The 16,215-nt window shown below is 34.5% G+C and overlaps 1 protein-coding gene across 8 annotated transcripts in view; it reads right to left on the bottom strand.

Moving 5' to 3' along the window:
- Positions 1–16,215, bottom strand: part of PCDH11X (protocadherin 11 X-linked) — an 800,164-nt gene that overhangs the window by 139,207 nt on the left and 644,742 nt on the right. The gene's annotated exons all lie outside the window — the stretch shown is intronic.

Here is a 16,215-nt window from a genome sequence, read left to right as displayed (position 1 = left end):
TAATTTGAGTTTTCCGGTAGTTAATTAGCTTGAAAATTCTACCTTAGTTATTATGTCCAGGTCTTGTATATATTTGTAAGATACCTAGAACAATTATTAGACTTTCCTAAGGGAATAGACAAATGAATGCTACATTAGGTAGGAATTCGCTGAATGAATATTTATTAAAAACCTTCTATGTGCTAGATGTTGTTGAAGGAACTACAGAAACACAGGTGAACAACTCAGACAAGACTGCTGCCATCATAGAGCGTACATTCTAGTGAGCTTACATTTAAGTTATTCTAGAAAAATAAATATTTGTTAATTCTCAAGACACTGAAAAAAACTATCCCAAGAATAGAGTCCTCCTGTCATTTCTTATAATCTGATGATGCGCTCTCACTTCACAAAGATGCTACTGATGCTAAGAGGTTAACCAAAGAGATAATTATGCTATATGATTCTAATAAAACATTATCCAAGTCCAGGAGTGGTGGCACATGCCTATAGTCACAGCTACTGGGAAGGCTGAGGCAGGAGGATCACTTGAGCCCAGCAGTTCTAGGCTACAGTGAGCCATGACTGTGCCACTGCACTGCTGGGCAACAGAGTGCGACGCCATCTGGTATATATCCACCTTTTACTGATATACAGAATTCAATCACTCCATTGTAGGGTATTCATCAAAGGATAAAGTATTGTTGTCAGTGGTGAGTACACATTATTAGTTCGCCAATATTAAGGATTTACAGACAAAAATGTTAGGTCTCTTAACTAAGAGACCTATTGAAAATACCCTTCTTATTTCTCCAGAGGTGAAAACGCTTTCTATACCTCCATCTTCACTTACTATATTATGTTACAATTATCTATTTATGAATCTAAATATTTCCCAGAATCAGATTGCAGTATACTTATTTCTGAAGCCCAGCTCCTACCACAAGGCCTGCCGCAGAGTAAAGGCTCAGAATTGCTAATGGAAGAATTATTTAACAACAATCATACTGATTTTTTAATGAAGATGTAAGTCCCAGTAAGTAAATAATGTAATATAAAATCATCTGGAACTTTTTGTTTTAGAATCTGAAGAAATTTAGGATTCAGGGATGTTAACTGAACAATAGGATGACAGTATTAAGTTTGTAAAGTTCAAAAAATTAAAAACATTAAGTACTATCTTTGCAGTCCTTTCTTATATCCTTTCTGATGTGTTAATAGTGTAATCCAGTTGGGAAGTTGTGTGTGTGTGTTTGTTTTCAAGTTCAAGTTAAACAAACAGGTAGAAAGCATATTTCTCAGAGTTCAGCCTGGCCAACAAGGTGAAACCCCATCCTACTGAAAATACAAAAATTAGCCAGGCGTGGTGGTGCATGCCTGTAATCCCATCTATTCTAGAGGCCAAGGCAGGAGAATTGCTTGAACCCAGGAGGCGGAGAATGCAGTGAGCCGAGATCGCGCCATTGCACTCTAGCCTGGACAACAGAACAAAACTCTGTCTCACAAAAAAAAAAAAAAAAAGAAAGAAAAGAAAAGAAAAGCATATTTCTCAGAGATCATAAAAAATTGTATATTTGTCATGTCAGAGAAGCTTTGCTAAGAAAAGCACTTTATAATCATGGGGTTCTGTAGCTTCACAATGTAATACTTCAATTTAAAATTTAACAAAAAAAAGTGCAATACGTTATCCCTAAAAAGATATACTAAAATCCTTCTCTGACAAGATGATGATCTTACCACTGCTTAATATATGCTAAAAATGTTGTTCTCAATTTGTGCCTTGATTGAGTGAGTGATAATAAAAAAATCAGCGATACTTGGTAAGTTTATTTGCTTATATCAATATTTGGCAAGCAAAATAACTCTCCTGGAAATATATGGAATGGATACAGCAATTATTAATTGTGATGCAATTGTAGTTGGAGCATAATGGATAGAGTTAGTACATTTTATTCTAAAAAGAAATTTAAAAATAGAAGTGTATAGATATTTTAAATTGTGACTTGTGAGAGTCAATTTACTTTTTCACGTCTTTGCATTATATGTCCATGATTTTTACTTTTAATGATTTTGCAGTCACTTATTGCAATGAGAAACCAAAATATATTGAGCATTTATGATATAAGTGTTTTACAAATGTTTGTTCTAACATATTACTATTGCACATTTTCAGATGAAGAAATCAAAGCTATTACACTTTCAAACTATAAGAAACTAATGGGGAATAAATAAGGGTCATGCGTGTCCTGCATATTATTTTATATAGTTATACAGGATTATTTTCATGAAAGCCTTCATTTTCAACCATAACGCAGATGTTCATAAGTAAGATTGTAAAATATTTATAACTTTCTATGTTAAATATAATGCCTTTTGTATCATTCAATCAGTGAATCTCACTCACCTCCACCATCCAGTTAACAGTTAAAACAGATAATTTACATTTTCTTATTGTTTGGGTATTTGGGGGAGTTACTGTTATGTTACATAATAATAACAACAATCAAAATACTTCATGTTCCTTGATGTATAAATAGCTAGCACTTAATCTTTATACTCTGTTCTGTATTCTGATAGTACTTTTCAATCTGATAATCTATTATAGTACAAGGAAAGGCAGTTCCAGAAGGCAAGTTTTGACCTTGTGTTCTACTACATAAAAAATTAATGCTCAGACTCACCATCCAACCCAGCTTTAATAAAGCTACCCAAATTCTCTTGGCTGAATCTTTGGCAGGGTGACATCAATCAAAGTACTCAATTTTGTATTTGCTAATTCAATAGGCAGGCTGAAGAGGCTTTCAGCTCTACATTTAATGGGATAATAAGGCTTTTTACATATTTTGAATTTTTGCTGTGTTGACAGAAAAAAATGAGTTTCGAGAACTGCAAGATGTTCTTTTCTAGTAAGAAATGTTTCTTCTAAGTTTAACGTAACTGACCATCTCATCAGTCTTTCTATTATTATGCAAGGTTATATCTTAGAGAAAAATATTATCATCTTTATTATCACAAGTAACTGAAATTTCATTGATTACTAAAAATAATAGATCGACTCAGATAGATTGCATGTGCTTTCAGGCCTTAAAGATAGCTTCCAATTGTGATGAGCAATTATGTCATCCTGTTACATTATTATAAACACTTCTCTTATTATTAAAAGCCAAATTATTCTTCATTGTAAATGTGCTTCTTATGATGTATAAAAACATGTGAACCTTCCTGATCTCTTCCTACGTCATTATTCTTATTAATCACTAAAGTTTCTGGGGTAAATACACTGTTACATATTTATGTTAGACATCTTTTTAAATATACTTAAAACTTTGAATTTAAATATACTTAAAAATTTGAGTCAGACAAACAATGAAAGATTGCTCCAAATATGATTTTCTATAGTATTTATAATTTTTGCTAGTATAGTAATTATGAAATAACTATGAAATCTTATTATTTGAAAAATCTTAGCCCCAGTTTTATATGTAAATATAAACAAATATGTATTAATAAATCTATAAAAATGAAATGTACACTTATGTTTTTAAGAAACAATTTCAATAATTTATACTGGTCTTTGATGGAAATCAGTTTTAATACAATTCAAGAGTATTCATCCAAAGTCTTAAATTATACTCATCCTTTATATGTTCCCTCCTCTTTTTCTATAGCAATCACATTAAAAAAAATTTTTTTTTTTTTTACATGAATAAGCCCTTTAGTGGTGATTTCTGAGATTTTGGTGCACCTATCACCCAAGCAGTGTACACTGTACTCAATGTGTAGCCTTTTATTTCTCACCCCTCTCCTACCCTTTCCCCTAAGTCCCTAAAGTCCATTGTATCATTCTTATGTCTTTGCATCCTCATAGCTTAGCTCCCACTTATGAGTGAGAACATACGAGGTTTGATTTTCAATTGCTGAGTTACTTCACTGGGAATAATGGTCTCCAATTCCATCCAGGCTGCTGCAAATGCCATTATTTTGTTCCTTTTTATGCCTGAGTAGTATTCCATGGTTGGTGTGTGTGTGTGTGTGTGTGTGTGTGTGTGTGTGTGTGTGTGTATGAATGATACCACCTTATTCTGGCAAACATGGCCATAATGAAAAAATAATAAATTAATAGATGTTGGCATGGATGTGGTGAAAAGTGAACACTTTTACACTGTTGAAGGGAATGTAAATTAGTACAACCCTTTTGAGAAACAGTATGGAGATTTCTTAAAGAACTAAAAGTAGATCTACCATTTGATCCAGCATATATCTATCTATCTATCTATATATATATCCAGCATATATATATATACACACACACACACACACACACACACACACACACACACAGATTTTCTTTATTAGCTCATTGTTTGGTGGGCATTTAGGCTGGTTCCATATTTTCACAATTGTGAATTGTGCTGCTATAAACATGCATGTGCAAGTATCCTTTTCATATAATGACTTCTTTTCCCCTGGATAGATACCCAGTAGTGGGATTGCTGGATCAAAGGTAAAAGTGTAAAAGGTAGTAAAATGTTTAGGTATGAGGAATGTCAAACAAGCCCAGTGTCACAATTGTGAGGCTTCTCTTTGTCTTTATGAAATTATTGTAATCAATATCTCTGTGTTAATTTATAAATTCATTGCATCACTTTTGTAAAAGAACAAAATGTGGATTATCATGATGTCAAACATAAAGCTTACAAGAGCCAGATAATTTAGTTTGAGTTTAGCTGTATGTCTTGTCATATGGCTTCAGGGAATTTAATAAATACCTTGGTTATCTCTGAGGGATAAAAAAGACAATTAATTTACATGTTTCACATCTTTACTTGAAATATCTCATACACTAAAATGTATCAAAGGATAAGATTACAAAGGAAATGTTATGTTTAATGTTTGGTGTCAGATACTTAAGTTAGACAAAATATACTGTTCCCATGGATGTTAAAAGGCAAATATTGCTGTCAGATTCTTAAAGTGATATTTTTCTTTATTACTAACAATCTGAATTTAAACTATTTATAAAGAGTCTACACATAAAACTTTGAAGACTAAGTGAAAAACAAAATAAAGGACAAATGTCCCCAATAATTTTAATGAGACATGTGTGGGTAAAGATACTATAACCATAGACTGATATGCATACATCTATTCATTTACATCAAGACTTTGCTGAAGTTTTAAAATATGCTAAAAAATGCAAGTTACACATTGGTACCTGGCTTATCATCTTTACGGTCAGACATTGCTAAACAGAGAGGTTAGCTTAATTAAAGGTTAAAGACAAACCAGATTTAGTTATGGGAATGGAGACTTCAAGGTGTATTTAACAATTACAAGATAATTTGATAAACTCGTAAAAATAATTATCTCCTCTGTTTCTTAAGATATAAGTGGCTGAAAATACTAATAATGATAAAAGAACAGAATTATGCACACAGCTTTATTTTTTAATTCATAGAAAAATATTTCACAGGTTAATGAAAACAAGCAGTACCTCTTTTATTTATATTTGAAATAAAAACAAAATGAAATTGATTTTGCCTAAAAGTTAATGGAAAAATAAGAATGCTATTATTATATTAGCATAATATTTAACATCTACAGTGTCTAAGGGGCACTGTTAAATTCTTTGCAATAGTTGCTATTGGTATTTATATTTTACAAATGAGTAAACAGACTTTAAGAGGTTAAATGATCGGAGCTGAGCAAGATGGCCAACTAGAAGCAGCCAGGTGGAACGGCTGCCACTGAGGGATCCTGACAGCTGCTGCACTCTTAACATATCTTCAGAGGAAAGGCACTGAGAGTGGACAAAGGGAAGACAAAAATGGGCTGAAGGAGGAGGAAGCTGGGAATACTGCAAGGGGCTACTGTGCAGCAGGACTCGTTCCTGACCCCCAGTAACTCTTAGGGAACAGGTAAGTTGAACTGGTAAGGAGCAATTAGCTCTCACCATGGACTTCTGGAATCCTAGCAGTAGGAAACAACTTGACCACCACAGACGCTTGCATTGGCAGAGACAGCTGCTTAGAGAAGTGGTAGGGGCAGTATTTCATCCAGTGAGGAGCGCAGAGGGTTTGGTGCGGGAGCATCTGTAGCAGAGCATGGTCAGAGATTCTCACACCCCAGGCTTGACTTGCTTTAATAGGAGAATTTATCCCTAGTGGAACTGTCAGACCTGAACTCGGCAGGCCCATCAGAAGGGGATGGTGCAACCTGTGCACCCCTTGGTCTACTGGCCTGTCCCGGAGGCCCAGCCTGACTCTACCTCCTTGCAGTGCAACCTCTGTTGCCCTGTGGACTTGCATCATAGCTTCTGCACTGGTGGACTGCACCACACTGGCAGAGAGCTCCAGCAGAGCAGAGCCCATGGCCATGCACTAGCCCACACCCTCCCTCCCCAACTACATCTACCCCCAGGTCCACGGCCACTCCCCATATTGCCTTGCTGGTGAGTGTGTGTAACGTGGCTTTTGCATTCCCTGTCCCCTCAGTGTGTGTGGGATGTGTGTGTGTGTGTGTGTGTGTGTGTACCCTGCCTTTCCACTGCTGCCAGCATGAGTTCACACTGCCTCCTCTCTCCCCACTGTACCGTCATTGCAGTCAGAGCCTTTGTGGGAACAGAGCCCACCAGCCCCACCTTTACCAGGCACCTGCCCCTGTGCCAATGATGTCAGAGTGAAACTAGTAACAGAGAACAGCAGACCCTCCCACTCCCTGAGTAGGGACCTCTGCCGGCATGAGTGCACACAGAGTGTGCACAAAGACCTGCACCCGACAGCATCCAGCCCTTGTGCTAAAACTACCACCAGCATGACCACATGCATAGTCGCCAGAGGGGATCCCCATCCTAGAGATCCGTGCTGCCTCTGTCACTGCTGTGAATGTCTGCAGGGAGACTGGTACCCCAATATCCACTAGCACCCTGCCACAGCAAACATGCATGTACCACACAGTGCTGCCGCTGTCACTGCTGCTGGCATATGCAAACAAGGACAGATCCCGCTGCCACTGACCTACCAAATGTTTTGACTGTCACCAGCCATCAAAGTTTAGTGATCAGTAGTCTGGGAGCATTTCGGCCTCCCTGGCACATTGGGTTCCTAACTTTGAGGAGCCAGAGAACAGTCAGGGCCCAATACCAGCCTCCCAGAGTTATAGCATGCAGTATAGAAGTTAGGAGTGGAGCCTTGGCCCCCTAAATTCTCCAGAAATGAACCCAGTTGACTGAACTAAGCTTGTACCACAATCAAACCCTCAAGGTCATCTAATAGGACTAAAAAAAAAAAAAAAAGAAGAAGCTTACAAAACAGCAACTTCGAAGACTAAAGGAACATCAGCCCACAAAGACAAGAAAGAACAGTGCAAAAACTCTGACAACTCTAAAAGCCAGAGTGTCTGTCTTCTTTCCTCCAAATGACCACACTAGCTCTCTAGCAACAGTTCTTCACTGGGCTGAAATAGCTGACATGACAGAAATTGAATTCAGAATATGAATAGAAACTAAGATCATTGAGATGCAGGAGTACATTGAAATCCAATTCAAGGAAGGTAAGAATCACAATAAAATGACATAACAACTAACAAACAAAATAAGTATTTATAGAAAACAATATACTGAGCTCATAGAGCTGAAAAACAAACTACAAAAATTTCATAATGCAATCACAAGTATTAATAGTAGAATTGACCAAACTATGGAATGAATCTCAGAGCATGAAGGTCAGCTTTCTAAAATAACACAGTTAGACAAGAATAGGGAAAAAAGAATTCAAAGGAATAAATAAAACCTCCAAAAAATATGGAATTATGAAAAGAGAACAAATCTATGAAGCATTGTTATCCCTGAAAAAGATGAGGAGAATGGAAGCAACTTTGAAAACATATTTCAGGATACCATCCATGGTCACTTCCCTGGCCTAGTTATACAGGCCAAGAATCAAATTCAGAAAATTCAGAGAACCTCAGTAAGATACTTTACAAGAAGATCATTCCGAACACAGTCATCAGAGTCTCCAAGGTCAAAATTTTTTTAAAAAAATTTAAAGGCAACTAGAGAAGAGTCAGGTCACCTAAAAAAAAGAACCCCATCATACTAACATCAGACCTCTCAGCAGAAACCTTACAAGCCAGAAAAGATTGGGGGCCTATATTCAATATTCTTAACGAAATTTCAACCCAGAGTTTCATATCTGGCCAAACTAAGCTTCCTAAGTGAAGGAGAAATGACATTATTTTCAGACAAGCAAATGCTGAGGGAATTCATTACCAACCGACCTGCCTTACAAGAGCTTCTGATGGAAGCACTAAATATGGAAAGGAAAGGCAGTTACCAGCCACTACAAAAACATACTGAATTACACAGACCAGTGACACTATAAAGAACCACACAAACAAGCCTGCAAAATAACCAGCTAACATGATGATGATAGAATCAAATCCATACATATCAGTACTAACTTTGAATGTAAACAAGCTAAATGCCCTCAATTAAAAGGCACAGAGTGATAAGTTGTATAAAGAACCAAGACCCACTGTTATGTTGTCTTCGAGAGACACACCTCACATGCAGTGACACACATGAGCTCAAAATAAAGGAATAGAAAAAATATACAAACAAATGGAAAATAAAAAAGCAGGGATTTCAATCCTAATTTCAGACAAAACAAATTTTAAACCAACAAATATAGCAAAAAGACAAAGATGGGCATCACATAATGGTAAAGAGTTCAATTCAACAAGAAGACCTTACTCTCCTAAATATATATGCACCCAACACATTAGCACCCAGATTCATAAAAAAGTTTTTAGAGACCATCAAAGAGACTTAGACTCCCACAAAATAATAATGGGAGATTTCAACACCCACTGACATTATTAGACAGATAATTCACAAAGATATTTAGGAACTAAACTCAGCACTGGATCAAATGTACTTAATAGACATTTACAGAAATCTCTACCCAAATACCACAGAATGTACATTATTCTCAATGCCACTCAGCATATACTCTAAAATTGACCACATAATTGGACACAAAACACTCCTCAGCAAATGCAAAAGAACTGAAATAATAAAAATCACTCCCTCAGATCATTGTACTATCAAATTAGGAAGCAAGACTAAGAAAATTGCTCAAAACCATACAGTTAAATGGAAATTATATAATTTGTTCATGTCATGAATAACTTTTGGGTAAATAATGAAATTGAAGCAGACATCAAGAAGTTATTTGAAACTCATAAGAACACAGATACAATATACCAGAATCTCTGAGACACAAGTAAGGCAGTGATAAAATGGAAATTTATAGCACTAAATGCCCACATCTAAAAGTTAAAAAAAAAATCTCAATTGAACCACCTACCATCACAACTAAAGAAAACTACAGAAGCAGGAGCAAACCAAGCCCAAAATGCTTTCACCCTATAATAGCATATCTGGTGAAAATATCTTGTAAACATGAAGGAGAAATAAAGACTTCCCCCAAAAAAATGAAAGCTGAAGGATTTTAACAACACCAGACCTGTCCTTCAAGAAATACTAAAGAGAGTACCTCAATTAAAAATAAGAGAATATTAATGAGTAACAAGAATTCATACAAAGGTACAAAACTCACTGGCAATAGTAACACAAAAAATACAGAATATTATCACACTGTAACTGTGGTGTGTAAACTATTCTTATCATAAGTAGACATATTAAAACAGGAAACAATAAAAAATAATAACTACAACTTTTCAAGACCTAGACAGTACAATGATATATAAATAAAAACAGCAAAAGACTAAAAAGTAGGGGAATAAAATGTAGAGTATTTATGAGTTTCTTTATGTTTTTATGTTTGTTTATACAAATAGTGTTAAATTAGTATTATTAGCTTAAAATAATCGGTTATGAGATAGTATTTGCAAGTTTCATGTAACCTCAAATCAAAAAACTGATAACCGATTGACAAAAAATTAAAAAGAAACAAAACTAAATTGTATCACCAGAGAAAATCATCTTAACTAAAAGAAAGAAAAAAGGAAGGAAAGAAGGAAGAGAAGGCCACAAAATGAACAGAAAACAAATAACAATATGGCAAGAATAAGCCCTTATTTGTTAATAATAGCATTTAATGTAAAAACAACTAAACTCTCCAATCAAAAGGCATAGAGTGGATTAATGGATTAAAAAAACTATATAATCGATTGCCTACAAGAAACATACTTCACATTTAAACACACTCATAGATTGCAAACAAACAGATGGTAAAAGATATTTCATGCCAATGAAAACTAAAAAAGAGTGGTAATAGCTAGACTTATATCAGACAAATTACATTTCAAGATAAAAACTATGAGACAAAGAAAGTCACTATATAATGATAAATGGGTCAATTCAGGAAAAGGATTCAACAATTGTAAATATATATGTACTCAACACTATAACACTTAGATATATACAGCAAATTTTATTGAGCTACAGATAGAGATAGGCCCCAATACAATAATAGGTGGAGACTTCAACACCACACTTTCAGCATTGGACCTTTCAGACAGAAAATCAACAACAACAACAGGAAAAAAAAAAAATGAACTTAATCCTCCCTATAGAACAAAGAAGCCTAATAGTTACAGAAAATTTCACCCTTCTGAAGCAGAATACACATTTTTCTCCTCAGCAAATAGATCATTCTCAAGGAAAGGCCACATGTTAGTTCAAAAAACAGTTCTTAAAACATTCAAAAAAATCAAAAATTATGAAGCATCTTCTCTGACCACAATGGAATAAAACTCGAAATTAATTACAAGAGAGATTTTGGAAACTATACATTCACAGAGAAATTAAACAACATGCTGCTGAATGATCAGTGTGTTGATGCGGAAATTAAAAAGAAAATTGAAAAAATTCTTGAAACAAATTATAATGGACACACACCATACTGAACCCTATGGGACATAGCAATAGCAGTACTTAGAGGGAAGTTTATAGCTGTAAATGCCTACACTAAAAAATGAGAAAAACTTCAAGTAAACAGCCTAATGATGCATCTCAAACAACAGGCAAAGCAAGAGCAAACAAAATCCAACATTAGTAGAAGAAAAATAATAATAATAGAAGATAAATCAATGAAATCAAAACAAAGAAATCAATACAAAAGATCAATGAAGTAAAAAGTCATTTTGTTTAAACAAAATTGACAAGCCTTTAGCCAGACTAAGAGAAAAGAGAGAAGACCTGAATAAAACCAGAGATGTAAAAGGAGACATTACAAATGATACCACAGGAATTCAAAAGATGATTAGCGGCCATTATTAGCAACTATTTGCCAATAAATGGAAAAATCTATAAGAAATTGACAAATCCTAGACACATACAGCCTATCAAGTTTAAACTATTAAGAAATCCAAAACCTGAACAAATCCATAAAAATAATGAGCTCAAAGCCATAATAAAAATCTTCCAGCAGAGAGGAAGTCAAACTATCTCTGTTTGCAGATGACATGACCCTATATCTAAAAACAAAACAAAACAAAACATTTTGTCAGCCCCGAAGCTTCTGAAGCTGTTAAGCAACTTCACCAAAGTCTCAGGACACAAAATCAATGTGCAAAAATTGCTGGCATTCCTATACATCAACAACAGTCAAGCTGAGAGCCACAAACAAATGCCTACTCACATTTGCCACAACAAGAATACAATACCTTGGAATACAGCTAGCCAGGGAGGTGAAAAGTCTCTACAAGGAGAACTACAAGCCACTGCTCAAAGAAATCAGAGATGACACAAACAAATGGAAAAACATTTTATGCTCATAGATAGAAATAATCAATATCATTAAAATGGTCATCCTGCCCAAAACAATTTATACATTCAATGCTATTCCTACTAAATTATCAATGATATTCTTTACAGAAATAAAATTTTAAGAAATTACTTTAAAATTCATATGGTACCAAAAAATAGCCCTCATAGCCAAGGTAATCATAAACAAAATGAACAAAGCCAGAGGCATCATGCTACCTGACTTCAAACTATACTATACCACAAGATTATAGTAACCAGAATGGCATGGCACTGATACAGGAACAGACACATAGACAAATGGAATAGAATAGAGAACCCAGAAATAAGACCACACACCTACAACTCACTCTGAGGAAAGGATTTTCTATTCAATTTCTATTCAATAAATGGTGTTGACATAACTGGCATATGCAGAAGATTGAAGCTGGGCCCCTTCCTTATACTATATACAAAAATAAACTCAAGATGGATTAAAGACTTAAACATAAAACCCAAAACTATAAAATTCCTGGAAGACAACCTAGGCAATACCATTCAGGACACAGGCACTGGCAAAAGTTTCATAACAAAAATTCCAAAAGCAATTGCAACAGAAGCAAAAATTGACAAATGAGATCTAATTAAATGAAACAGCTTCTGCAAGCAAAATAAACTATCAACAGAGTAAACAAAGAACCCATGGAATAACATAAATTTTTTGCAAACTATGTGTCTGACAGAGGTATAATATCCAGCATCTATAATGAATTTAAAAAAAGTGTACAAAGAAAAAAACAACTCTGATAAAAAGTTGGCAAAATACATGAACGGACACTTCTCAAAAAGAAGACATACATGTGGTCAACAATCATATGAAAAGATCTCAGCAACATTGATTGTTAGAGAAATGCAAATCAAATCCACAATCAGATACTATCTCACACCAGTCAGAATGGCTATAGTTAAAAAGTCAAATCGTAAGAAATGCTGGTGAGGTTGTAGAGAAACAGGAAAAGTTATCCCCTGGTGGTCAGAGTATAAATTATTTCAGCCACTGTGGAAGACAGTGTGGCAATTACTCAAAGACCTAAAGACAGAAATACCATTTGACCCAGCAATCCCATTACTGAGAATATATCCAAAGGAATATAAATCATTCTATTATAAAGACACAGACATACATATGTTCACTGCAGCACTACTCACAGTAGCAAAGATATGGTATCAACCTAAATGTCAATCAATTATAGACTGGTTAAAGAATATGTGCTACATATACACCATGGAATACTATGCAGCCATAACGAAGAACAGGATTATGTCTTTTGCAGGAATATGAATCAATCAGAAGGCCATTATTTTTACTGAAATAACACAGGGCCAGAAAACCAAATACCACATGTTCTCACTTATTAGTGAGAGCTAAATTATGAGAACACAAGGACACACAGAAGAGAACACCACACACTGGGGTCTCTTGAAGGATGGAGGGTGGGAGGAGAGAGGATTAGGAGAAACAACTAATGGGTGCTAGGCTTAAAACCTGGGTGATGAAACAAACCGTGCAACAAACCCCTGTGACACAAGTTTACCTATTAACAAACCTACACTTGTACCCCTGAACTTAAAAGTTAAAAAAAAAAAAAGAAAGAAAAAACAATCTTCTAGCAGAAAAAAAACTCAGGACCAGAGGGCTTCACTGCTGACTTCTAACACATATTTAAGAAAGAACTAATACCAATTCTATTCAAACTATTCTAGAAAATAGAGAAGGAGGGAACACTACAAAACTTATTCTATGACGCTAATATTACCCTGATACCAAAACCAACAACACATCAGAAAAAGAAAACAGGCCAATATCACTGATGAATATTGATGCAAAAATCTTCAACAAAATACTAGCAAACTGAATTCAACAACACATTAAAAACGTCATTCATCATGACTAAGTGGGATCTAACCTAGAGATGCAAGGATGTCTCAATGTATGCAAATCTATATATGGGATTTATCATATCAATAGAATAAAAGACAAAAATCATATGATTATTATTATTATTATTATTTTTGAGACGGAGTCTTGCTCTGTCCTCCAGGCTAGAGTGCAGTGGCCTGATCTCAGCTCACTGCAAGCTCCGCCTCCCGGGTTTATGCCATTCTCCTGCCTCAGCCTCCAGAGTAGCTGGGGCTACAGGCGCCCACCACCTCACCCGGCTAGCTTTTCATATTTTTTAGTAGAGACGGGGTTTCACCGTGTTAGCCAGGATGGTCTCGATGGTCTCGATCTCCTGACCTCGTGATCCGCCCGTCTTGGTCTCCCAGAGTGCTGGGATTACAGGCGTGAGCCACCGCGCCTGGCCCATATGATTATTTCAATTGATGCTGAAAAATTACTTGATAAATTCAACATTCCTTCATTTAAAAAAAATTCTCAAAGAATTGGGTATAGGATGAACATACCTCAGTAAAATAAAGGCCATATACAGCAAACCCACAGCCAGTTTCATACTGAATGGGGAAAAAACAAAAAGTGTTTTCTCTAAGATCTGGAACACGATAAGGATGACCACTGTCACCAATGTCATTCAACATAGTACTGGAAGTCCTAGCTAGAGCAATCAGACAAGAAAAAGAAATAAAGGACATCCAAGTTGAAATAGAAGAAGTAAAACTATTCTTGTTTGTTAATGATATGGTATTATATTTAGAAAAACCTAAAGACTTCTCAAGAAATTGATTAGAACTGATAAACAAATTTAGTAATTTTGAATGTTGATTTCGTATCCAAAATCAACATACAAAAATCAGTAACATGTTTATGTGCCAACATTAAGGAATCAAGAAATTTATCCCATTTACAATAGCTACAAATAAAATAAGATAAATTAATCAAGGAATTGAAAATCTTTACAATGAACACTATAAAACTTTGATGAAAGAAATTGAAGACACAAAAAATGAAAAGATATTACATGTATGTGGAAAAATAAATATTGTTAAGATACTCATACTCCCAAAGTAATCTATAGATTCAATGCAAACCCATGTAAAATAATCATGACACTCTTCACATTAATTGAAAAAAAAAATCCTACAACTTACATGGAGCCATAAAATACCCAGAATAGCCAAAGTTATCCTAAGCAAAAAAAAAAAAAAAAACTACATTGGAGAAATCACATCACCTGATGTCAAATTATACTACAGAGTTTTGCTAACCAAAATAGTATGGTACTAGCATAAAAATAGACATATAGACCAACGGAACAGAATAGAAAACCCATAAATAAATTCATACATCTACAGTAAACTCATTTTCAACAAATGTTCCAAGAAAATACATCAGGGAAAGGACAGTTTCTTTAATCATTGCTACCTGGAAAACTGGATATCCATATGCAGAAGAATGAAACTAGACCCCTATCTTTTGCCATACACAAAAAATCAAATCAATGCATATTAAAGACTTAATTAACTCTAAGACTTCAAACTATGAAATTACTAGAAGAACACTTTGGGGGAAACTCCTCAGGAAATATGAATGTGCAAAAACTCTTTGAACATTACCCAACAGGCACAAGCAACCAAAGCAAAAATGGACAAATGAGATCACATTTCATTATTTAGATGATAGCCAAAAATGTATCATGGACATTAGAACTGATTATAGAAGAAAAGAAGAACTACCCCAACACAATGTAAAAAGTCAAAAGCAACATTCTACCACATTTAAAATACCAAAAATTGATAAAGTATGTTGTTAATATTGCTCATATGTCAAAATTAAAGATTAAAGGTAAGTTTCTTCTTTATATAAAAATTTAGGTTTATGACTGATTTCAGGAAATTTTTTTCTTTAAGTGCTATTTCTATTTCATCAAAACATCAGTGTATTATACATTGCAGTTTAAGATAGAAGTGTATGAGTGAAATAAATTACTGTTATAAAGAGCAGTGGAACAATAGGACAGAAACATCACCAAATATAAAGTGGACAATGAAGAAATGTGTGCATATACACAATGAGTGCAAATATATTTGGAACATTCAGTATATCCTGCAGCGTTTTAAAATTTTATCAGCACAAAATATATATATATATATATATATATATTTTTTAACTGATTGCTTAAACTCCACGTTTTTAGAAATATTTTGTCTGACAGCCTTAACTTATCATAGGTTTACATGTAAAACATGTGTTATAATTTGGAAAAGAAAATGCATATTACATATTATTTACAAGTTCATAAACAATGGAAACTTAATTTTGTTAGTATATGTTTAGAAAACATATACAGTTTATAGATCAAATTGGAATTGAATCCAGAAAAGTATAATTATATCTTTAATGGCTGCTCAAACAAAACACTGAAAATGCTTATACTATCACAGGAGAAAAATGAATAATTAAATTCATAGGTAATTTGAAAGTAACTAAGTCAAATAAATAACTATAG

The sequence above is a fragment of the Macaca fascicularis genome, chromosome X, assembly GCF_037993035.2.
Source record: "Macaca fascicularis isolate 582-1 chromosome X, T2T-MFA8v1.1".
NCBI lineage: Eukaryota > Metazoa > Chordata > Mammalia > Primates > Cercopithecidae > Macaca > Macaca fascicularis.
The sequence above is the reverse complement of the archived record's forward strand: the minus strand, read 5'-3'. Positions and strand labels throughout refer to the sequence as shown.